Genomic DNA, 25,915 nt, shown 5'->3' on the forward strand with positions numbered 1-25,915 from the left:
TGTATGTATTGCAGGTATATATGTAGACTGTTGCTACTGTAATAGGGGTTGTCTTAACAGACATGTTGTGTGTGGGAGATCACATCTGCTTTTAAAATGTGCGCCATTGGCTACTGACAGACATCCTAAGGACATCATAGTACAGTACCACTGCTAGCACAGTAATGATCCTGTGGACTACAGCAGAGATATGACCAATATATGTGGACAGTCTGGCACTCTGTGGTCAGTCCAGAGGTGTACACATATCCCCTTCATGCAAGACATGTTTACCACACCTCCCAATGTGGATATTAATAGCAATGTACATGGGTATATCACGTAAATACTGGACTACATATGCCCACACAGTTTATGCATGCACACACACCAGTCTGTCCTGACACATAATACCTGGTGTTGCAAGGGTCACATGGCCACATACTACCCAGTAGTTAGTAACATACATCTGTACAGAATCCCACTGCTTTGACAGAAATACACAGCAGTTATGGTGTCCTAGCAGCAGTATGTCTTTCAAATAACTGGACATATCAGCACACTGGGTAATTACACTAGGCTGCTAGGCATGTCACAAAGCACTGTGCAAACTGCAGGCAGACTGCCACAACACTGGGCTACATTTTGTATGGGGGAATACACATGTACCTGCAATTATAGCAGGCTCTACATGCATGTCACAGCACAAAGTAACAGACACCTGTGTGAAAGTGCATACCCACAACCAATGTAAACACAGCCACAGCTGCATATGGTACACAAGCTTATATGACAATATATGGACTGTCTGATAAACACCATTCTTATATGTGCCACTCACACATTGACCCTACATACATTGGGTCATGGCACTGTGTGGTCCAATGGCTGTCTGTGGTATGGGACATATTTGTGTCTGGCCCTACAGACATGTGAGCCAATAGCATACCATACACTGGAGCAGCATGTAACATCAGATAGAACATGACTGACAACAATGGTATCTACCACAGTCTGTGCACAGCCCAAGGTACGTATGCGCACAACACATACTGTCGACAGTCACCCTAAGTACACAGACCCCAGTACTGTACACACAACCACAGAATGGCCAAGCTATGTCCTCAGAAACAACCCCTACTATACATACAACCCCTACTATACATATCATGTCTAGCAGTCTGATATCTGACTGGCTTGTTATCCGGTATGATGTCAATAACTAATGGTGTACAGGACATATAGACTGCATATGCATATGTACAAAGGTTGACAGACTTGTGGCTGGAGCTACAAACACTGCCCCAGTATTGGCATGTTGCTGAGATAACCTCATACATTTACTGTCGTACCAGGGTTTGTTGTGACATATGTCCTATGAGGGATATGAAGTCAGTAACTCTCATGGCTGTCACCATGTACTGACTGCAGTCCTCAAACTATGCTTCTGCAGTTCTCAGATAGGTGTTCTGTGAGTAACACAAGAAACAAAAGGCTCCACACACTGCCCAATCTGCAGATGACCCTACAGATGGGAGTTTCCTCAAAAACATAGCACTGTCATGACAGGTATTAAAACATGTAGACCAGCCATATCCACACACACCGTGTTAAACCAACATTACTCCAAATGCAGAATAGCAACACTTACATTCTGTAGTCATGTCAGGCACACCCCCCTCCTGTGTGTTGTCATGTTTCCACAGTGCATGTTGTTAGAGGTAAATCCCAAATCCATCTGTGATGCTGTTTGCCAAACACCAGATCTAGGTCCTGCTCACAGTGAATGAAAAGGCCCAACACCAACATGATGAACCTAGATATTGGAGTGTGTTTCCATGTAATTGGCTATGGGAATGTTACCACAGCTGTTCCATATGCAGTCAGCTAGAGGAGGGCTGCAATTCATGCAGAGGCAATCAGCTGATCATGAGCATCATTTACAAAACACAGGCTGCTGTCTACGCAAAGCAGATGTAGTTCTCCACATCCACCAGACAGGGAGTGATAGAGACAGACAGAGACAAAGTTAGTCAGAGAGCGGGGTGGGAGAGTAAAACCTAAGCATGTTTGTGTAGCACACCTACCAGTACAGGGTTTCAGACCCCTGACTATGTATTGCTATGACATGTCTATGCAGTTATTGCATATGCCACATAGCTTTCATGTTGAGGAGTTGTCCAAACATACATGTGATGGTGAATGACATCTGCAACAGTGATATGGTAGCGATATAGTAGGTGTAATACACATGCCTGTCCACATGAACAGGTGTCAGCATCACCACAGCCACACTCTCTCAGTGACTCACACACATTGACACACTTGGCAGGGTCAGGAATACACTTCCTAACTGGTTAGTTTGCCACAATACAGTAATGCACAGGTATCACATGCACCACAGGGGTTATCCAGAAGCTATATGGGCAAAGGGTATGTGAAGGTGTCTGACATCAGAAAGCATACTTCAGTATGCCAATTGGATGTGTAGTGAATGTGAATGTGGTTGAAAGCATCATACATCACACACACAGGGTGCCAGTACTGACATGCATGGGTGCATTGCTTCAAGGGTGTGTAGTGGTTGACTGTACCAGAAGGCTATACAAGGCTAGGTGAAGGGTATACCTTGGCATCAGGCCACATGACAATGGTCTGCAGTGTGGCTCAGGGGTGTAGTGTGTGGATTGGCCCACACAGGTGGGTATTGTATTCACCATCCAGTCACCTGGGTAACTATTGTTTGTGGCCATTGCTGTGCAATTCTTGCCATGTATGTGTTTTTTAGTCCATGATATGGATGGTGCTTGGGATGTGCACATGTCCCACATGCATGTACAGTGACATGTAGAACTGTACCTGGGTTGTCTAGCCCATGTTGTGTACACAGATTGTTATCATCAGATGTGCCAGTTCTGGCCTCATGTGGTGTGAACTGGTAATAGACACCAGGTTGACCCTGCACCTATATTGATAGCATGATACAGGTATTCCCTGGTGTCAGTGGTATCTGCCCATACAGGGCATGTGTTAAGGCATGGTATGTCCTTTGTGGATCACATTTGATGGCACAACAGGTGTTGCAGGCATCCAGTGGGGAACATAGTGAAGGTGCACTGTCTGAATGTACATGTCTATTGTACTGATGGACAGGGTGCCATGCCCTCTGTAGTCCCCTGCAATAACACCATGGTTACTATCTGTGGGCAATATGCAGAGTACTACCAACATAGCGGTTGTTGCCTAGGTAAGTGTGTTTGTGTATGAGACATGGTTTGAGAGTGTTCTTTGGGTAATACAGGGGTTGCTAACTTTGATCGCCAGGCCTTGATGTCACATGTAGGGGTATGGATTGGCACCCCAGCCTCTCGGCTGTTTCACATCTGTTATCCTTGTAAGGTGGACATTGTGACATATAATAGGGCCACCATATAACAAATTTGCAAAACCTGCTCCACAATGAGTCCAGTTGTTACACACTCCCCCCACCCCCCCACCACCACACAGGATACAAGTGACAGCCACACACACACACTTGCCATGTCTGGGATTAGAACTCCTACCTAACTAGTTTCTCACACTACAGCATTGCACAGTTATAGGAAGTGTCACAGAGATTACTGGAGTACACCTTCCCAAAGGTGTACTTCACTGGGAATGACATCAGCAGGCTTTCCAAAGAAGGTGAATTGAGGTTGTAGTGACTATGAATGGCCTCAAAAGCATTGCACCCTAGACAGACAAGTAAACACACACACAAACATCCACACTTGCCATGTCTGGGAATAGAACCCCTACCAAACTACTATACCACACTACAGCATTATGCCGTTATAGGACACGCAACAGAGATTACCGGTGTACTCCTTCCCCAAAGTAGGTCAATGGAGGTTGTAGTGACTGTGAATGGCCTCAAAAGCATTGCACCCTACACAGAGAAACACACACACAAACATCCACACTTGCCATGTCTGGGAATAGAACCCCCTACCAAAGTACTATATCACACTACAGTATTACGCTATTATAGGATGCACCACAAAAATGACTGGGCTACTCTCTTCCCAAAGGTGTATTTCAAAGGTGAATGACATCAGCAGGCTTGCCAAAGTAGGGCATTTGAATTGTAGTGAGTGTGACTAGCCTAAAAAGCATTGCTCCCTACACAGACAGAGACAGATACACACCATGTCTGGGATTAGAACTCCTACCTAACTAGTTTATCACACCGCAGCATTACGCAGTTATAGAATGCACCACAGAGATTATTGGGCTATTTTTTTCTCAAAGGTGTATTTCAAAGTGAATGGCATCAACAGGCTTGCCAAAGTAGGGCATTTGAAATGTAGTGAGTGTGACTAGTCTAAAAAGCATTGCTTCCTACACAGACAGAGACACACACACAAACACAGTTGCCATGTCTGGGATTAAAACTCCTACCTAACTAGTTTATCACCTTACAGCATTACGCAGTTATAGGCTGTGCCACAGAGATTACGGAGCTACTCCTTTCCCAAAGGTGTATTTCAAACTGAATGACATCAGCAGGCTTGTCAAAGTAGGGCATTTGAAATGTAGTGAGTGTGACTAGCCTAAACATCATTGCTCCCTACACAGGCAGAGAGACACACACACACACACACACACTCACACACACACACACACACACACACACACACTTACCATGTCTAGGACTAGAACTCCTACCTAACCAGTTTATCATTCTACAGCATTACGTAGTTATAGGATGTGCCACCGAAATTACTTGGTTACTCCCCTCCTTACACCAACAGAGGCACACACAGTTGCCATGTCTGGGATTAGAAATCCTACCTAATGAGCTCAACACTCTACAGCATTACACAGTTATAGGACACACCATGGAGATTACTGAGCTACTCCTTTCCCAAAGGTGTATTTCAAAATGAATGACATCAGCAGGCTTGTCATAGTAGGGCTATGGGGAGGGCAGTGTGTGTGCATGGGCCATAACTCATTCATCTAGAGGTAGACACACCACACTCAGGCACACGCAGGTTTATATTCTGCAGGTATGTGTATACAACTGCTAGATGACTGCTGCCTTGTACAGTCATGTTGCATAGCTAGCACTTGCACCACAGAGTATTTAATGCTGAGGGCTACCAGTGGCTAATTTCTACAGTGAGTGACATTTACACATCATGTAGTTGCAGCCATTTGGCTGTATGCTGGGTGGGACAGGCCTCATGATGGAAGGCTCTTTGTCACTGTCACTCTCTTCCACACATCTATGTATGTGTACTTTTGGCATATTAGAGTGTGTTGTCCTTGGATACATGTGTGTATTCCTATCCAATGTGTGTGCAAAGCATGACTGGTGCATACTGAGGAGTGTATGCACTAACATCTGCAACTGTCAGATATGTATGGTTCACTGTTGTTGGCAGACATGGGCTTCATTTGTGTGTGAGCATGCCCAGTATGACCTTTCAGCATGTTGTTGTCTGACATTGCCTTCATTTCTCTAAGTGTGTGAACATGCCCAATATGCCCTTCTATATTGAATGTGTGGATCCATTCCAGGTAGTTTGTACTCCAGTGCAGACCTTTGTGTTCTACACCTACAGCTAGCAAACCGTGTCTGCAGTATATCTGTAGATCAGTTGGCAATATGGGGTCAAAGTGTGCAAGGGATAGTGTGTACTATAGGTGATTGTGTCTATGCTGCTTCTGCTACATGGCACTGGTGTTAGCAGAGATATTCAGACATGTGTACTGTTATACACTGTGATGTTTTATGTCCTCAGGTACTGTCAGGTGGACATGTTTGCTCACAGTGATGTCCTGGGGAACACAGGCTAAATGCAGCTGTGTCCAGTATTGTGGTCAAATGCCTACATATTCATGGAATGTTATGCCATTCTAGGGGGGGAGCTGCAGACACTTGCTGCTGGGTCTATGTATCTAGTTCAGCACCTTGGTACAGTGATGGCAGAGGATCCCATACTTGTACATCCATCGACTTGACAGTATGGCCTTATCTTGCTGTGGCAATACCTCACAGGCTGCACAGATTCACACAGGTTATCCAGAGGCAGGGGTCATAAGTCAGGACATTACCCCAATTGTGGTATATGGGCAGGTTTGTAGCCACCCATTTTTGTGTTTGCAGCCAGGGATAGTATGTGCACACACCTGTGTGTTGGACTTTGCACATTCCATGCTGCCCATGCTCCCAACCCCCACCCCTATTATTCTATCCTCTTCCATACATTATGCATACATTCTGTGATACTTTCCCTATAGTTATCACCTCATCACAGCTATGTTTTGCTGTTGGTCCACAGTTCATGCAGTAGGACATGGTGGACATGTTACTGTGGTTTGTCCACATGGCCTTGCATATGGCTTATGTGGAGTGTGTTATGTTGTTATTTGGGTGTCCATGACATAACATACATACGCAGTAGCAGGCCATTGCATTCTGTCAGTCCTACGGTCCCAGACTGCCATACAGTATATTCCCCTGGGGTGACAGGGTAGTTGTGCTAGGTGCTCATGCCAGTACTTTCTATCAGTATTGATCAGGTGGTGTGGATGCTGGCAGGGTGCTGCTTACAGCTAGGGACACACCTGCATGGGATACCTGCACTGCATGCTGCATTCTTTCGCTATTGCCATGCTGGCAGGGTGCTGCTTACAGCTAGGGACATACCTGTATGGGACACCTGCACTGCATGCTGCATTCTTTCGCTATTGCCATACACAGGTTGGGGTCATATTGTACCCATTCTCAACAGCAGGGATAAGACTGGTGAGGTGCCTGTGGGTGGTGTTTGGGTGAGCTGGTTGCATGTGTGCTATGTACACTACTTGCATCTGACTCACAGATATGCATGGGGCATTCCAGTTATGCTGGCTTGTGCAGGGACATCAGCCGTTTCCCAATACATCAGTCCTATCACTTTTGTGATCTGCAAGTGTTCAGCCAGACAACATCAGCATTCCCTACTACAAGCCCAGATAATGTGATGCATACATGTATGTACAATTCCAAGGTGTGTCCATTTCATGGTTACACATTATATACTGTATGTCTGGGGTATTTTTCTCTGTGTAATGCTTGTATATCTAGCCCAACAGTCATGCCATGTCCATCTTTCAGATAGTGACACATATTACCACCATACATTTACAAGGGCTTACTGCTATCATGTGTTATACTGGGGAGCATTGTCCTTGGCACTGCAGTTGTGAGGACTTGGCCCTGTCATCGGCAGTAGTGGGCAATTGCCACCAGGTCAAACCTCAACATGCATACATACTGACCACTCTCACACTATAGGAAACACACACCAACCTAACACACATACCTGCATATTGTACAAATGCTACAATCTATCCTTCTACCTTGGCCACCTCAGGTCATTTGTGCTCCACTGGTATTACACCTACACATACATGTTACTACTACATGTCTACATCGGATTGGAGGGGGGGCACACCTGACTGCTACTACATTTCTACATAGGATTGGGGGGTACACATGACTGTTACAATATGTCTACATCAGACTGGGGTGAGGACACACCAGACTGTTACTACATTTCTACATAGGACTGGGGGTGGGGAACACCTGACTGTTTCTACATTTCTACATAGGATTGAGGGAGGGGTACACCTGACTGTTTCTACATTTCTACACAAGATTGGAGGGCACGCCTGACTGTTTTGAAATTTCTACACAGGATCGGGGGGGTCACACCTGACTGCGTCTACATTTCTACACAGGAGTGGGGGAGGGGCACACCTAACTGTTTCTACATTTCTACATAGGATTTGGGGGGGGGCAAATCTGACACTTGTACACATTTGCTATGACTGTGCTGGTATGTCAGGTACTCAATTTCATTCTGTATTCTAACCTATCATGCTGACTAGAGGCATATCAGTGTACTACAGCTCTTAGGTTTGATTGACCTTCATATCAGTTTATGACTTCCTACCCTTCAGAACTAACATCCCACTGCGTGACCTGTTGTAGTCTGTCTGTGTAGGCCTGGGGAGGAGGTTGCCCATAGCCATCATTCAGAGGCCTTAGCACAGCCTTTGTTTGTGTTTGTCTACACTTGTCCTGCTGGCTGAGACTGTTGTTGGGTATGTGAACCTCCCTGACTGACATGTGTGTGTCATATGGGCACACATGTGGCCCAGCACATTTCCTGCAGTGGGTTTAGTCACCATGTGTATTACTGGCCACTGTGGTGACACCAGTATTTGTTACAGATCTCATGCTGCCACCATAGGTGTCTACTATCTGCTGGCATCCCATTCAGTTACCCGATTCCCTTACATGCTCACATCCATACCATAGATACAAGTAACAGCACATACTTCTCCATTTGGCAATTGGTAAGGAGAGTGACTTACCTTGTGGGTGTGCCAGTATTGAGGATGGTGCTCTGCCTATGTTAGATGCACATAGTACACTCCCTATACATGGCTGAGCACAGGTAGTGTCATGTTTGGCATCCCTTTTACTGTATGTGCGAGTCAGAGAGAGGTGTCATTCTCTGGGTCCCTCCTGTGTCAGTGTAGGTGCTATGCATTGCCTCTTTGCCAAGGTCAGGGCATACTGAGCACGCCTCCTTTTGCCTACTGGGGCAGGCTCAGGTTGTTCCTCCTCCGAGTCACTCTTTGCCTGTGCAGGCCTTGGCAATGGTGGGGGACTGTGTGGCCCTGCTCCATGCTGTTCCTGCTGCAGCTGTTTCCACAGGATCATATTGTGTAGCATGGCACATACAATGACAATTTGAGCACATGTAGCTGGGTAGTTCTGCAGGGCTCCACCGGATGTGTCTAGGCACCAGAACCATGACTTGACCATCCCAAACACATGCTCTATTAAAATTCTGGCCTGTGCCTCATTATGGAGTTTTTGTTCAGGTGTGTGTGCATTTATAATGGGTGTCATCAGCCACGGATCCAATGCATAACCAGCATCCCCCACTAGGTGGCCATAAGGGATTTCCCCACTGGAAAATCCCTGGTACATCTGCGTTAGATGCCAGATGTGGGAATCATGATAGCTTCCAGGGCAGCCAGCACACATTTATTGTTATGCCCTGGGCATCACACACGACCTGGCAGTTGATGGAGGGGAAGCCCTTGTGATTAATGTAGACTGTACCCCGCTCTCCAGGTGGTGCTTTGATGCATATGTGTGCAGTCTATAGCACCCACTACCTCAGGGTATTCTGCTATTTGGTGGAAGAGATGCATATTTCTGGCCAACGTCTCACGGGTGTTGGGGAAATATACATGCTCAACAGCATGTGCTGACATGGCATCCAGGAACTGATGGAGTACCCTGAATGCTGATGCCTGTGAGAGCCCCATGATATCCCCAGTTGGCCTTTGAAAGGTACCTGTAGCTAGTATTCTTATGCCTACACATACCATGGTATCCACTGGGATGGGTTCCCCTCTGTTAGTTCTGTGTGTCAAGCGTGGCCCGCACAGCTCAACAATTTGCAGTAGAAGGTCCCTGTTCACTCTATAGCTTTCCACTATCTCCTGCTCATGTAGCCACTGATGGGTTACCCTGGGTCTGTACACTCTTCTCAGTCTCCTCACCGTGGGTTGGTCAACAGCATTCTCATTTTCACCACCTTCAGCCTCTTCCACATGTTGATGTATGATAGCTGTTGCAGCTGCTATCATTTTGTTGTTTTTGTTTGTTAAACTTCCCCGGCTTATATAGACCGGTGGTGTAGAGTATGTGGGAAAAACCAGAGGGAGAGGTGTTTGCATAGTTTATAGTAGTGTTCTAGGCTGGGCTGGTCTGCTGCCTGTGTAATTGGCTGATTCTGATACATTTCACCTGCCAGCTATGCTAGTTGTCCTAGATTACCTTCCTACTGCTGTTTTCCCTTCCCATTGCCTTCTTTTTAAGCTGGGGGGCGTACCATGCAAACACAGTGCTCAAATGCGCACAGAGCTGCTATTTCCTGGTTTACATTTTTTTTTCTTTAAAACCTGGTATGCGGTGCGCACACCCACTTAGGCAATGTAAAGAGTGCTAGGCAGCCTCAGACACACCCCCTTGCTTAGCTCTGCTAAGCTAAGGGCAAACCCGAGCCACAGGGCTCCAATCCACTTACAGTATGCCTAACATACACCCCCATCATGTCAGCTAACTCCTAGGCTTTCACCAAGCTATTTCTGCGCTTACACTGTTGGGTGCTGACTAGCATTGAGGGGAAATCTGGGATTCAGTATCATTCCCCTCATTTGCATAGGATTACCTGCTGATGCATAGTTACAGGTCCCACACTGAGCTTCCATCCTTAGCAACCATTATTCACTGGCCATGTTGTCTTCTGCCTGCCATTGAGTATAATGGAAAAATAGTGATTTTGGTTAGAATGCTTGTTTTAGGGTTTTTTTTTTTTTTCGCCCAATCCCATTTGCACCTTAAACAGCCAAAATCGGCTAAAAAAATAAATGTTAATTTTTTTGCAACTGTTTTCCATGCTAGTGGCCATATATTTGGCCATTGGTGTGCTTTCAACATAATATCCACCCTTTATTTGGAACTGTCATGGCTCCGTTTTGCAGTTTGCATAAATGTATTCTGTTACTAACCGAGTACATTTCTGCAGATTACACTAGTCCTGCACGGCCAGCTGCCAGCTTCCTGGATCACAAATTCACCTCATTTGCATGGATTTCACCTGAAAATGGGGTAATTTGCATACAGGAGCTGAGTCCTTGCAGGAGTAGTGCAGGAGCACTCATGCACGTCCCTAAGGCTTATTCCTGGATCGCACGGCAGACATATTGCCTGATGGAGCTCATGCAGTAGTCCTGTACAACGTGCAGGGCTTGCTGAATCCAGGGGATCCTCTCCCACATTCTTCCTGAGTTGTCAAAACACTCAGTGTAATCCAGGAACTGTTAATTGACCACTCTTGCTTCTAACTCAAAGAACTATTAACAGACATTTAAGGTGCTTTGCTATTCACCTGTGTCTGCAATGGGAAGATGAGTGTTTTATCTTGAACATTAGCAAAATGTGCTGGCTATTTAAAAACATTTTGCTTATAGTGCAGCATAGAACAAATTAAGTCCAACTTTTTGTTCTTGAATTTAGGATAGTAATATTTTTTTCTCTTCCTACTGAGGCACAAATGTCTTTGTGCATGACATTCTAATCCTACCCCCCCCCCTGTTTTGTATTGGTAGCTAAACACTTGACCTGTTAGCTGTAGCATACCAACACTTCATCCAAACTATTTTCCTTGAGCATGATAAATTAGAAGTTTTTCTGCATTGTGACCATTGCCAGGATTTGTAAGATTATAGCATTCAACTGAAACACAAACAAAACTAATAATACACAATAGAAGAGCAAAATAGCTCACAGGCAAACACAAACTCTTTCATCTGCAGTTAGCTTGTTAGCATGTGTTTTCTGATGAAGTCAAGCTAACAGCAGATGAAAGCATTAAAATAAAGAGTTTGTGTTTGCCTGTGAGCCGTTTTGCTCTTCTATTGAAGATTATAGCATTCACTATACTTCATAGATAAATGGTCTTCTATTTTTAACAGTTGATTATGAGTTGGTTAACATGCACCATGTATTCTATACTTTATTGGTGTGGTGGTTCTTTTTTATCCCCCATTTTGTACATGCCCAACCAGCTAGCTGCTTTTCCTCTATTTTGCTTCAGCATGAAAAGGAGCCTGAAACTGCTGCTGATTTCAAGTTAATGTTAGAATATTGTTGAAGACTGCAAACTAAACATCGCAGAGGAATTGCACAGAGTTGCATGATGGAAACCATCATGTAAAACAACATACCACACTGAGGGGATTAAAATCCTGCACATGTTGCAGTGAGAATAGACTCATATCATATCATGAATACATTGAACTATTATAGCCATTACAGGAAAATGGTATCTCAGTTGTGTCATCAATAGCAATATCTTCTGTGCACGTCAAGGAGTTTTCTTAAGTTTTGCTATAGGACAAGTGTAGTTTCTGTGTGGTTATATATGGCCATTGACATTGCTATCAGCCAACTGTTGCACAGCATAGGACCACAGAAGGATTATTTTAATATGCAAGCCTTTTTGTATTGTGTTTATCTATCTTCTGACCAAATTTAAAGCTGAAAATGAGAGTAAAGGATGAGTTGCTGAAGCATGGTCTCTGTATGTGAAACATAAACTACGTTAACTGCCAGAAGGAGAAGCCACAAGGTTCTTGAAGATCTGAAGAAGTTCATTATTGTTACATGAATGAAGGTACTTATCATTCTATTTATCTGTGAATAATAAAAGTTTCTTCAAGACCCTTGTGGCTTCCCCTTCTGGCAGCTAACGTAGTTTATGTTTCACAAGTTTCCCTTTTGTCTCTGTTGCGCTGGTCTGATTGCTTCATGGTCTCTATATGGTCAATATGAGCAGCGAGCTCCTGTCTACTATCTTCTCTGCAAGCTCTGACAGCTACTGTTGGGTAACAACAGTGTTAGCTCTAGTTGCACTGTTACAGGAGGGGTACCAATGTACCACCCTCCAGTGCAGGGCTTTGTGACACAGATAGTGCAGATAGGGCAGCAAATGTGATGGCATCTGTGACAGGTTGGGACTCAGATATTCTGGGTGCCTCTTAATGGTGATAGTGGTGTTGCTGCTGCCACTTGTGTGGGGACAGCAGGCCATGCCAGTATGGTCAGTGCAGTTTGCTGAACTGTTGTATATTATAGTAACAGAAATGGAGGGAAAATAAATAAATGTATGAAAGAGAAGGATAGTAATAAAGAGAGTGGGGAAGAGACATACAAAAAATGAAATTACATTCTTAATTATGTTACTACTCATACAGTGAAGAACAGTAACCTTTTAATTTTCTGGATTCTCTCCTATTCTAAATACTCCAAACACCTTCTTCCTACATCCTGTTTTCACCAACTATATTAAATCCCTACACTCTAAACTAAACCATACTCTACATCTGCTGATAATATCCCTCCTTATTTTCTCCAGGTTGCAGTTGACTCTCTTGCCTTTCCTGTATCTATATTGATAAACTGTGTAGATGAAGGCTGCCAGCCTAGCCAGATAGAATTTTGTAGATAATTCTGTCATTTGTAAATATTAATGTAAGCCGCGGGCTAGTTCTCTTAAATATGAAAATACTGCATTGGATATTGAACTGCAAAAAATGTAACAACAGTGCACTCTGCTGCAAGAAATCTAAGTCAATCATTTTATGACTGTCTTTGATGGCAACATTTGGAGCCAATATGTCTAGGGGGAGGCATCCTGCCTATTGTTTTAAGACCAGAGTTAATGGCTAGAATTTGCATGTATAAATGTCCTTTATTGCTGTGGTTTCTGATCAGGTGTAAAGAATGTAAATGTAGTTTCTGTTAGCCTGGGAACACCAGAAAAGCGTGAAGAATGATGTCATGTGAAGCAGCTCTGTGTTATCAATTTAAACAGAGAGAATCAGAGAGCTCTGAGCATTTTGTATTGAGAACATCCAACATCACCAGCACTCCTTTGCTCTTCATGTAAGTTTATTTTAGAACAGTGTTTTCTCTTAGATATAGCTAGGAAATAGGAAGATTAGACTAGTTTGTTTTTCTGTGATGTCAGAACTTTTGCTACTGTATTATTTTAAGCATTTCCGTGTGATCTCTGAACTCTTGACTAGTACTGTGTAGTAAGAAATATTGTCTTGTGTTTTTATTATTTATTATTAAATATTTTTAAACCTTTCAACTGTGGCTGTTTTATATAGAGTTAATTTAAGCTCCAGAGTACATTGCATGTATATAGTTATACTGTACCAAGTCACTCTAAGAAGCCTTGACTGTTCAGTCACACTTACCATTTGGATAATAATATTGCACAGTAATAATTGGATACCATTAAAGAAGAGCCTTTGAGTAGCTGATATTAGTGAGTGGTGGCAGCTGGTACTACCTTTTAGACTGTGCAAAAAAGGGGCACAGCTAGAGAACCTGTGCCAGCCTACCCCAGGAGTGTCTGTGTGATTGTATATAACTCTTATTTCAAAGTGTGTGTGTGTCAGCTACTTGGGCAGGGACACGAAGCACTGGTTGGACAGAGAGGGTGCTGGAGATTTTAGCTTGCCCACTCGGCTGAGATCTGGACCCTATAGCTGTGCCAGTGGGAAGTCTTATTGGGGACCTGGAGAGAAAGGGAGAAACCAGCCCCAGACTGACTGTGATCTCTGTGTGTTCTTAAGGGAAATTGTACTTTACTGTGTGTGCATTTATTATCCTTTCCCTATATGGATACCTCTCACTGGTGTTAGTGGTGAGGATTGAGGCTCCTTGATTGCTGGGCCAGTGCACAGGTGTCACAAACTGCTCAATGAATCAAAAATTCCTTCACTTTGGAAACAATTTTACACTCTACCTATACACAAAGGAGGTAACTCCTCTAAAATCTCTAATTTCAGACCTATTGCTATACTTTGTCCTCTTTTTAAAGTGCTTAAAAAATGCATTTATCATCAAGTTCTCCAACACTACCTAAATGAAAACCTGTTTAAACCCACACAGCATGGCTTTCACCCAAAGCATACCACACTACTGCCCTCTTATCTTTTATTAATACTATCTCTTCATCCAGAGATAACGTAGACCTATCAAAAGCCTTCGATACAGTGTCTCACCCTCTTCTCCTTAACAAACGAACTGACCTTAACTTCTCTACCTCTACTGTTGCCTGGTTTTTGAGCTATCTTACTGATTGACTTCAATCTGTGAGATGACAATCTGCTCTCTCCCCTCCTCTCCCAGTCAAAATGGGCATCCCCCAGGGATCCATTCTTGGCCCATTGCTTTTCGATATCTTTACAAATTATTTCTATACTTCCCTGTTCTTTATCATCTCTAGTTCAATATGCTGATGACTCTACTGTTATCACTACTGCTGCTGATACTCTCTCCGACCTCCTTAGTGCTACTCAGACTTCCTTTAACTCAGATGAAACCCAGGTATCTAAAAAACAACTTATTCTAAACCCTAAGAAAACAAAGATTTTACTTTTTCTTCACAAAAACTTAATCCATCTCAAATCAGCCTTCTCTATACAATCTCTAAATCTTTTTCTTTCTGCTGTTCCCATTAGGGCTCGCCACAGCGAATCATCCATTTCCATTTCTTCCTGTCCTCTGCATCTTGTTCTGTCACACCAACCACCTGCATGTCCTCTCTCACCACACCCATAAACCTTATTTTAGGCCTTCCTCTTTTCCTCTTACCTAGCAGCTCCATCCTTAGCATCCTTTTCCCAATATACAGAGCATCCCTCTTCAGCACATGTCCAAACCACTGCAATCTTGCCTGTCTGGCTTTGTTTCTAAACTGTCCAACCTGTGCTGACCCTCTAATATACTTGTTCCTAATCCTGTCCACCCTTGTCACACCCGGTGCAAATCTTAACATCTTTAACTCTGCCACGTCCAGCTCTACCTCCTGCCTTTTTGTCAATGTCACTGTCTCCAACCCATTTAACATAGCTGGTCTCACTACCCTCTTGTAGACCTTCCCTTTCACTCTTACTGGTACTCGTCTTTCACAAATCACTCCTGACACTCTTCTTCAGCCAGACCACCCTGTCTCTACTCTCTTTTTCACCTCTCTTCCACACTCACCATAACTCTGAACTGTTGATCCCAAGTATTTAAACTCATCCACCTTCACCAGCTCTACTCCCTTCATCCTCACCATTCCTCTATCCTCCCTCTCATTCACACACATATATTCTGTCTTAGTCCTACTGACCTTCCTTCCTCTCCTCTCTAGAGCATATCTCCACCAATCCAGGGTCTTCTCAACCTGTTCCCTACTTTCACTACTGATCACAATGTCATCTGCAAACATCATAATCCTTGGGTACAGTCATCACCACTTCATCCAACTCACTCCAAAATTTTTCTTTCTCATCCATTACACACCCCACTTGCAGAGCATATGCACTAAGAACATTCATCATTACACCATCAATTTCCAGCTTCATAAACATCACTCTATCCAACACTCTTTTCACCTCCAAAACACTCTTGGCATACTGTTCCTTCAGGATATCACCTACCCCATTTCCCCTCCCATCCACACCATGATAAAACAATTTGAACCCACCTTTGATACACCTGGACTTACTCCCCTTCCATCTGGTCTTTTGCACACACAATATATCAACCTTCCTTCTGTCCATCATATCAGCTAGCTCTCTCCCTATACCAGTCATACTGCCAACATTCAAAGTTCCTACCCTCACTACCACATTCTAAACCTTTCTCCTCCCTTCCTGCCTTTGGGCATGCCTACCCCCTCTTCTTCTTCTTCTCATTCAGCCAACAGTAGCCCAATTTTTGCCAGCACCCTGTTGTCTAACAGTACTGGTGGCAGTCGTTGTTAATCCGGGCCTCAACCAATCTGGTAGGTAAATCTGTATTGTTGTCTGCATATGTCATTTGGCAAACGTTTTACACCGAATGCCCTTCCTGATGCAACCCTCCCCATTTATCCAGGCTTGGGACCGGCACAAAGAAATACACTGGCTTGTGCATCCCCAGTGGTTGGGTTGCTATACAATCTCTAAATAACACTCTTATTGACATAGAAACCAGTACAAAACTCCTATGACAAATTTAAAATTGACTTGCACATAAATAACTGTATAAGGAAGACCCAACAAAACCTGGTTTTCTTTACAGGAACAAAAAGTTTCTTACAAATAAAGCTAAAGTAACCCTCTCTTAAGCCTGACTCCTTTCCAATCTGTTATATGCCTCACAAATTCTAACCAATCTCAATTCCACTCTTCTAGCTAAGTTTCAATATATCTACAACAAGGTGGCTAGATATGCAGCACACCAAACATATCATTCCCACCATTGTCTTTTTCTTAAGCTCCTAAATTGGCTAGAATTCCCTCATCTGCTTTTTTTCTATCAACTTCAGATTATACATTCCATTCTTTATCAGCCATCTCACTGTCCTAATCTATCTTCTCTCATCTCCCTATATACATCCAAAATGCCTCTCCGCAGCTCAGACCAGGACCTACTGCAAATCTACAATCCTAAATCAAAAATAGGCTGCAACCTATATAGCTACAATCCTTCCATTTCCTGGAACAAACTGCCATTAGCAATTAGGTCTATTAAACAACCAATCCAGTTCAAAACAGCGACCAAACAATATTTGAAAAGTTACTGGACCTGTCCTTGTACTCACACTCATGACTTTTCTTTCCTATACAACAAATCTAGACTGCCTATTCTGTATCTCTACTTCTCTTTACTCTTATTGCTATTGAACTTGTAGTATTACTTCATTGTTAGACCTGCACAACTTTCACTGTTTAATGTATCCAATATAATGTCTGGATATTATTTGAGATATTTCTGACTTCACTGTTTATATGAATTTGAATTGTATATATCATTTATGATGTTTCTGAGTTATTGTCTACATTGACTTGAATTGCATCCTAGTGGAGCTTTTCTCCCAGGGCATCTGCTGAAAAAGGGCTATTTAGCTCAGTCGGAATAACCCGGTCAACAAATGTAAAATACTAATAATAATAATAATAATAATAATAATAATAATAATAATCGTAGGACTTACACAATTATGTCATCAACCTGTTTGTCTAAATGTGTTATATTTCGTGGAGCGAGCTTAAGCCAAAAGCCACATGCAGTCTGGCATAAGAGCAAGGTGACCAACGGTCCCAGTTTTTCCAGGACAGTCCCAGTTTGGAAGCGTCTGTCCTGTAATCCCAAACGTTGTCTTTGGGATGCAGAAATGTCCCAGTTTAGTCTAAATGGTTTCTGCCATTTGTAGTGCTGCTTCAGTGAGTGAACCAAAACAAAAACTTCAGGCAGTTTTGTGGACGACAAAAGATTCTGTTAGGTCCACAGTCAGAATACAGACAAGACAGGTGGTGGGAAAGATAAATCCATGATAAGAAGAGAAGCTTCTTTAGTAATCCAAGAAGAAAAATATAAGCTGGGCAGGTACATATCAATCTTTGTCTGTTGGATGGCAGAGCGGATTACTTTAGCAAATGTTTACTTGCCCCTCCAAAACAAATTTAAATGAAATAAAACGAGTGTTGCAGACTGTTAGGTATGCAGATCTCTTGATGCTGCTGCCAGGGATTACTCACACTCATTTCTCTGTCTCTGACACACACACACACACACACACACACACACACACACACACCATATATATTATTTATAGCCTTGTCCCGACTTCATGCTGTAAGAGGTTGAGAAGTATGCACAAACATCTTAATTGCTGCTAGGGGATCGCACGCTCACTGTCACTCTTCACTCTCTCTCACACATATAATCTTGCTCAGTCGCTCTCACTCTGTCCCGATCTCTCACACACACACACACACACGTGCACACACACACACACACACACACACACACACACACACACACACACACACACACACACACACACACACACACACACACACACACACACACACATACACACACACACACACACACACACACACACACACACACACACACACACAAAAAATAACTTCCTGATTCATACATGCATTCCCTCAAACACAATCGCTCTCACTCTCCCAATCTCTCACACATATAGTCACTCCCTCATTCATACATGCAATCACTCACACATCACTCTCTCCCGATTTCTCACACACAAACTAATTTCCTCATTCATACATGCATTAACTCACGATTGCTCTCACTCTCTCCTGATCTCTCACATACACAGTCTCTTGCTCTCACTCTCTCTCTCTCTCTCGACCATATCCCTTAACCATACTTCTCAGATTTTCATAGAATGTCTAGGTTTTTACTCATATTTTAAGTCTGTTCCTCATAAAACTTATGATTTTCTTGTAAGTCATTAAGGGTTAAGACACTAAATAATTAGACGACTGAGCATCATATCCTTCAGGTAATTCATGTTAACACAACACCTTTTATTCTGGCAACTTCATAAGTTTATATTAGCAATATTTTAAATGTATCCATATTTTTGGGCCTTTGTCCTCCCATTATTTTTGGTTTTGTCCAGATTTCCTGTGCTGGGAACTTGAGAGGTATGCTCTTAACTGTATAGATTTTCACAGAATGTGCAGAGTTTTGCTTCATATTTTTGGTCCATTTCTCATAAAATTATGGTTTTCTAGCAAATAGTTGGCAAATCATTGAGTATTTAAGTCAGGAAATATAGACAGACATTTGAGTTTCAGACAATACCATTCAGAAAATGTGTGCTAATGTAAAACCTGTTATTCTATCAACTTTCTAAGTTTGTAAAAGCAATATTTAAAAAGTGTCCCTATTTTTGGTCCTTTGCTCCCCCCCCCCCCCCAGTATTTACTGCTCTGTGACCTTTCCTCACCTAGTATCACACCATGTGGATTCCATGGAATGTGTTCTGTGTAACAGACACAATGGTAATGAACAGAGAAGAATATGATTTTCTCAGCAAATTACCCATATAGTCAATTCCCTCAGTGCATAGCATACCTCTCAACTGTCCAGAATGTCCAGAGTTTTGCTTCATATTTTTGGTCTGCATCTGAGCCTCATAAAAATTATGGTTTTCTGGTAAATCACTGAGGACTGAATCAACTAAATAATTCCCCGGATTTACTATTCATTTGTGCAGGACTAGCTTAGTCCTGCAAGGAGGTGGCCATTTAGGAGCAGGACGGCAGCGTGCCATGCATAATAATGAGGCCATCTGTCTGAGCTCCTAGGCTTACATGGAGTGTGATCTCTCAGAATAAACATGCCCCCCACAATGAAGAACAGCAGAAAGGGGTATGAAATGAGTGAGACCTCGTACAGTTGACCACATATCTCCACCAACAATTCCCCCTTGTGTACAACAACAACAGTATATGTAAACAAAATGAAGAAACCCATAATTTTTTTTTAATCCGATTAAAACTAACCATAGGTGTACGAGTGTGCCCATCGCTTAGCTATGGTTAATACAGCTTAAATGGCTGAATAGGATAACAAGGAAGATATATGCAAATGAAGCTGCATAGCATTAGTGTAGTGGACAGAGCATTTGCCTTATGAGCAGGCATTCCCAGTTCGAGTCCCACTGCAGAACATTCCATTTTCCATGGCAAAGCAAGTTATGAGTAATATTTATGTTGCATAACCTACTAGATAACATATTTTCATAAACTGGAGTACTGTCATTTGCGCGGCGGCAAGCAATGCCTACACTGGTTAAGCAATTTTAAAGCTAACTCTCTGTAAGCAGATGTAACAGCAGGTTAGCAGTGCTTACCATTGCACTAACCCACTTACAACTGCTCAAAAGTGCCTTAATCACTTTGTATCCAACAGCCCTTGTTTTGGCCATCAACAAAATAAACATCCACCATGCAGGTCTTGAACCCAGGACCCTATGCACAATAGTCACAGTAGTTAACCACCAAGTCATCACAGAAGTGCAGAAGAATGAGGTATCAGCAAACAAGTCCTCATTGTAGTAAAACCAAATTGAACCTGTGACATGAATCAGTATACAGTCATATGTTCCATAACCCACTAGATAACATAAATATGTGAACTGGAGTAAAGCAGTAAGCCCGGAAGTGAGGTGTAATTGTAATAGAGTGTTGAAGTCCCCAATAAAACACAAGGACCCCATAGAGTGTACGTACACATTAATCATGGATACCAGGCAGATATGTAAGATGTAATGACTAAGAAATCAACACCAAAATGAAAAAATAATGCAAAGTCTAATGTAAGCAATGGTAAGCATTGCTCAGGCGAGCATAGGAGGTGTAAGCAATGTGTAGGCCAGTTGACTCAATGTGCCCAGTGTTATACCCCTTTAAACAATGCCAGCCTTCATTAAACAGGTTTGCCCGTAGCTTAGCCTTTCTAAAACCAGCCAATCATGGAAAAGTGTGGGACAGCGGCCCTACTTAAACCCAAGAGGTGGGAATACATCTCATAACTGGTTGTAGCTTCCCCTTGCAGGCACTATGGCAGTAAGGGGAGAAGGTGTGCGCTTCCAGGTGCAGCACTGGTGCATCCAGGAGTCCATCATGATAGGACTCCTAGTTAAAGACCATGCTCAGAGACTGCTGCAGGGCCAGAAGCAGGGCTCCCAATATAAGGCAGAGGCCTGGGATCATCTCGCACATGACCTCACCAGTGCCACTGGCATACCCTGAACTGGTGAACAGGTCAGGCACCACTATGCCTACCTGAAGCGGTATAAGCGGGACCTCTTAGAGGAGTGGATCCAGGAGTCTAGAGCACTAGGGGATGTTCCAGTTATGTGTAAGTATCACCCCAGTATGTGTGTAATAATTGCCAGCTCAGGTATATCATGGATAGGTATGTCTAAATATTCCTCTTATGTCCCCCACAGCTGCAGTGGAGTGGGCCGTGAACCAGGAGGGCCACACCAGTCACCTGGCGAGGTTGCGATGTGAGGCAGGTCAGTAATACTCATGCATTTACTGTCATAGGAAATAAAAATAAAAGTAGTAGTAAATTAATTGCTTGTATAAAACCTGTATTGTTCAAGGCAAGTGCTGCATACACTAGAAAATATGACAGGAAGAGTTTCATATTGTTTGTAAGTCAATAAAAGTGTAATAGCCTGACAAAACAAGTCTAACTGCTGGACTGCATGTGTATATCCTGGTATCAAACGGTAATGTAGATATGCAATCATGCAATAGTACTGTAGTATTAAGCACTGTTACCCACACTGTGCACCATAAATTGAATGTGTAGGAATGCCTGTATATGACAGGTGTAATCTCCAGATGCCATTTAGTACAACTGAAAGACACATAGACAGTAAACATGGAAAATGCAGACAACAATAAATGAATAGCACATGCAACTGAGATGTGAACTGTTTTTTTAGCACACATAGCCACGGTTCGAATCCTGCCAGTGGTAGTAGTCTGCATACAGAATCATACCCCACAACTGTACAGATATGTCCAGAATGTCTAGTAAAGTGGCCCATATATGTTGCCTATCAATCTGTCCCCTTGGGAAATTAGTGGGATGATCCCAGATGTATAGACAGCAAACAGGAAATACAACTGATTGACACACATCTATGATTACAAAGCTGGCACACTAGCAACTCCCCAGTACATTATATGACTAAGAAGCCACATATGTCCCATTTTACACCTCAACTTATCAAGCTGTGGTCAGAGTGTGTGCAGTAATAGAGTGAGATGTATGTGCATAATAGTAATGTGGAATCTTGTGCTGTGTGTGGGAAAATTCAGGTAGTGTTAATAAACATTCCTTTCACAGATTTGTCAGATACCAACACTGTGCCCAGAAATACAAGAATGATATGCAGTTGCTCTGAATAATGAGGTATTACACATCACTGTCGCCCACACTGTCCAATGACATATAACTGTCTAGGAAATCTGTATATGAGTTTTCTAATACAAGGTCAGAATGCAAAAGCACAGGGGATTAATAAGACAGAAAGCAGATAGGAGAGATACAGCAATATCTATATAGCAGACACAACTGTGATGGACAGTGTTTAAGTTGTAGCAGACACAGCAATGGTCTGAATCATGGGAGTGGAATTAGGCTGCATACAGATTCATACCCAAAATGAGGCCATAATGTTCAGTATATGTGCCCATATCTGCTGCCTGTCCCCCTGTTAACTCAGTGGGATGATCCCAGATGTTTAGCCAGCAAACAGGGAATACAACTGACTGTCAAACATCATGAGAACACACCTGTGACTGTAGCAACCCCCAAAACTGTTAGGAGAGTAATATTTCAAGTATGTCCCATCTACACTCCCATGTTGTCAAGCTGTGACCAGAGTGTACACAGTAACAGAGTGAGAGGTATATCCATAATACTAATGTGTAATCTGGAACTTTGTATGGCAACAGTCAGTAAGTGCTAACAAACATTTCTCCCACAGATACGTTGGATATGAACACTGTGCTGAGAAATACAGACCATTATAACCTTTCCTGGTACTGTTCACACTGGTATTTTAGGGAATTGTGAGTGTTGCAGTTTCTCTGAATAATAAAGTATCACCAGTCACTATCACCCACACTGTGCTACATAATATAATTGTGTAGGAAACCGTGTATATGTATGTGTCAGGTCACTAAAGGTTGAAGAGGGCAATATTCTAGATACATCCTAGTACATCAGCATGTGGTCAACACATTGTCAGAGTCTGTGCAGAAAGAGTTGGATAGCTATGTTCAAACAACAACCCGGAATCCAGGAGTATATGTACAAACAGTTAGTTGGTGTTAACAAACATTCCCTTCACAGGTATACCAGGAAAGAGATGTATACTGCAGGTAAAACTGGTTCATGTGTAATGATGATGACAGCAATATCACTGTCCAAACTAAGGCTATAGGGTAGTGTAGTAAGACTTGTAAGGTACAGATAAAAGCACTGACTAGGAAAGTAATGTGGACTACAGTAATATACTAGTTGCTAATTGACATCCCCCCCCACCATATCTCCAACAATAATCAACATACCCACCCCAACCAGTATGAAATGACACCTATGTTCTGATAATGTCCAATTGTTTGATAAATATTTTGATGGTTCCCATGCATGTGCTATATTGAATTATTCCAACACTGGTGGCATGGTGCCATCAATGTACCTCCATGCTGTTCTTATTACCACTGTGGTCCCATATATGCATGTGTTCTATTGGCTATGCAACTGTTCCGTATCTGGTGTCTGTGTTAATGGGAATATCTATGCATGCTGTTATACCTAACCCTGGAATGTGCTGACTATTACTAACCCACAAATGATGATGAAATATAAACACTATAGCATGCTTTGGAAGACCGGTCCCAGCAAACCCACCTGTCCCACCTCAGCTGGCCATTGCACCAGGCACCAGCATGTCTGGTGCCCAACCCTGGACCTCTCTGCCCATTGGTCCTGCCCCACCTTCAGGTTGGTCCTGCCCCACCTTCGGTGGAACCACCTCAGGGGATGGGGCTCACCCTCCTGGGAGTGGGCGAGGACAGGCACCTGTCACCAAGTCGGAGTCGTGGTGTGTAGAGCGATGAATGAGCAGTTTGGTGATTTTCTATGGCAGTTCGAGGGCAGCATGTCATGATTAGAGAGTCAGCCTGGCTCTGTGACTCAGCCCCCAGCACAGCCACCTTCGGGGCTGTGAAGGTGCAGTGGTGACTGCCCATGAGTGGGGACCTCCGTCCCACTGTTACCACTAGGGGGCTTGTGGGCTTCCGATATCCCAACACCCCTCCCCATCAAGGTGTTTACCGCCCACATGTGCCATATACTGCCCCTGTATGCATCCTGTTTGTCTTGTCCGTTAACCTACCCAGCCTACCTCCCCAAATATACCTACTACCCCTCTCCAACATCCCACTCTCACCTGAAATAAAAAAGGCAATCTGTTCCCACAAAAAAATCTCTCCCCATACATAGCTGTCCATTTTGCACAAGTGCCCACTGGACACATGTAATCCGGTCTAATTGGCATCACAACTTATTATTGTTGTCCTCACCCCTCTCCCAGGGGTTTGAGTGTCCAAATCTACCTCCAAATTCAGTGTATATGCACAGCTGTTGCTGTAGAAGAAATGGGCAGCTTTGGACCTTCACTACACCCTTCCAGCACATCCCTAGCTATTTTCCCTACTTTTTTTCCCTCTTTGGGCCCCTTTTTTGCCACTTTCCTATCAACCCCTGTTTCTTTTCTTTTAAAGAAATTAGCATTGGTGCTAAGCGGGAGTAAGCACTTTTAAGCAGCAGTAAGTGGGTTTAAGCCTGTTTGCATGGGGGTAAGCAATGCCTACACTGGTTAAGCAAATTAGAAGCTAACTGAGTATAAGAAACTGTAACTGGATGTTAACAGTGCTTACCTCCGCTCAAACCCACACAAACCCTCTTACAACTGCTTTAAAGTGCCTTAATCACTCTGCATCCAACAGCCCATGTTCTGCCCAGCAAAAAAGTAAACAGCCAGACATGACATGGGCATCCCTAGGATACATATACACAGACACATATATGCAGATACAGATATATATACATATATATATATATATATATATATATATATATATATATATATACATATACACATATAAATAGATATATATGTAACTACACATACGCAGAGATATGTACAGTAAGTTACATATGTAGTACGTGCACACAATATGGAACAGCCACTATTCCTACAGTTATCACCTTACTAACTGGAGACTGTATAAGCTACCCATACAAATGACATTCATTGCCTGCAACATATATCCACAGAGATATCAAAGGATATAACACTACACACAGGTGTGCATAAATTGGAAAGCTTTATTTGTGTAGTATACAGTTGTATACGCCATGTCATATCGCTGTTTAGACACGGACATCCATATAAACTGAGTAATGCAACTGTGAAACAGTTATACTAATACAGTAGTCTGGAAAAGTTAACAAATGTTGCTGTCCAGGCCAAGGCCATCAAGTAGTACAATAGTAAAGACAGACTGGGCCACAGGATACCAAACAATCAGTGGTACGTAATGCAGATGTATAGTTCACCAGCCTCTGTCTGCACTCTGTAGATAATCCCTAGGGGTAAAGACATCAATTGACACACTGGGATGTAACTGTTACATAACAAGGCACAACTGACTTCATCACAAGCACACTGACAAACAGAACAGTCTGTATGGCAGGTGGCAGTAGGCCTGCATTTAACCAAGGTGGATTGTATAGTAATATACATCCGTATACTTTAAGGCAGCTCACCCCTGAAGGTCTTCAGGACTTTGGGCTCTCAGGATTCTGTAGTGCTCCCATATACATATATGTATATATAGA

This window comes from Protopterus annectens, chromosome 9.part0 (assembly GCF_019279795.1).
Source record: "Protopterus annectens isolate FY-2018-M chromosome 9.part0, PAN1.0, whole genome shotgun sequence".
NCBI lineage: Eukaryota > Metazoa > Chordata > Ceratodontiformes > Protopteridae > Protopterus > Protopterus annectens.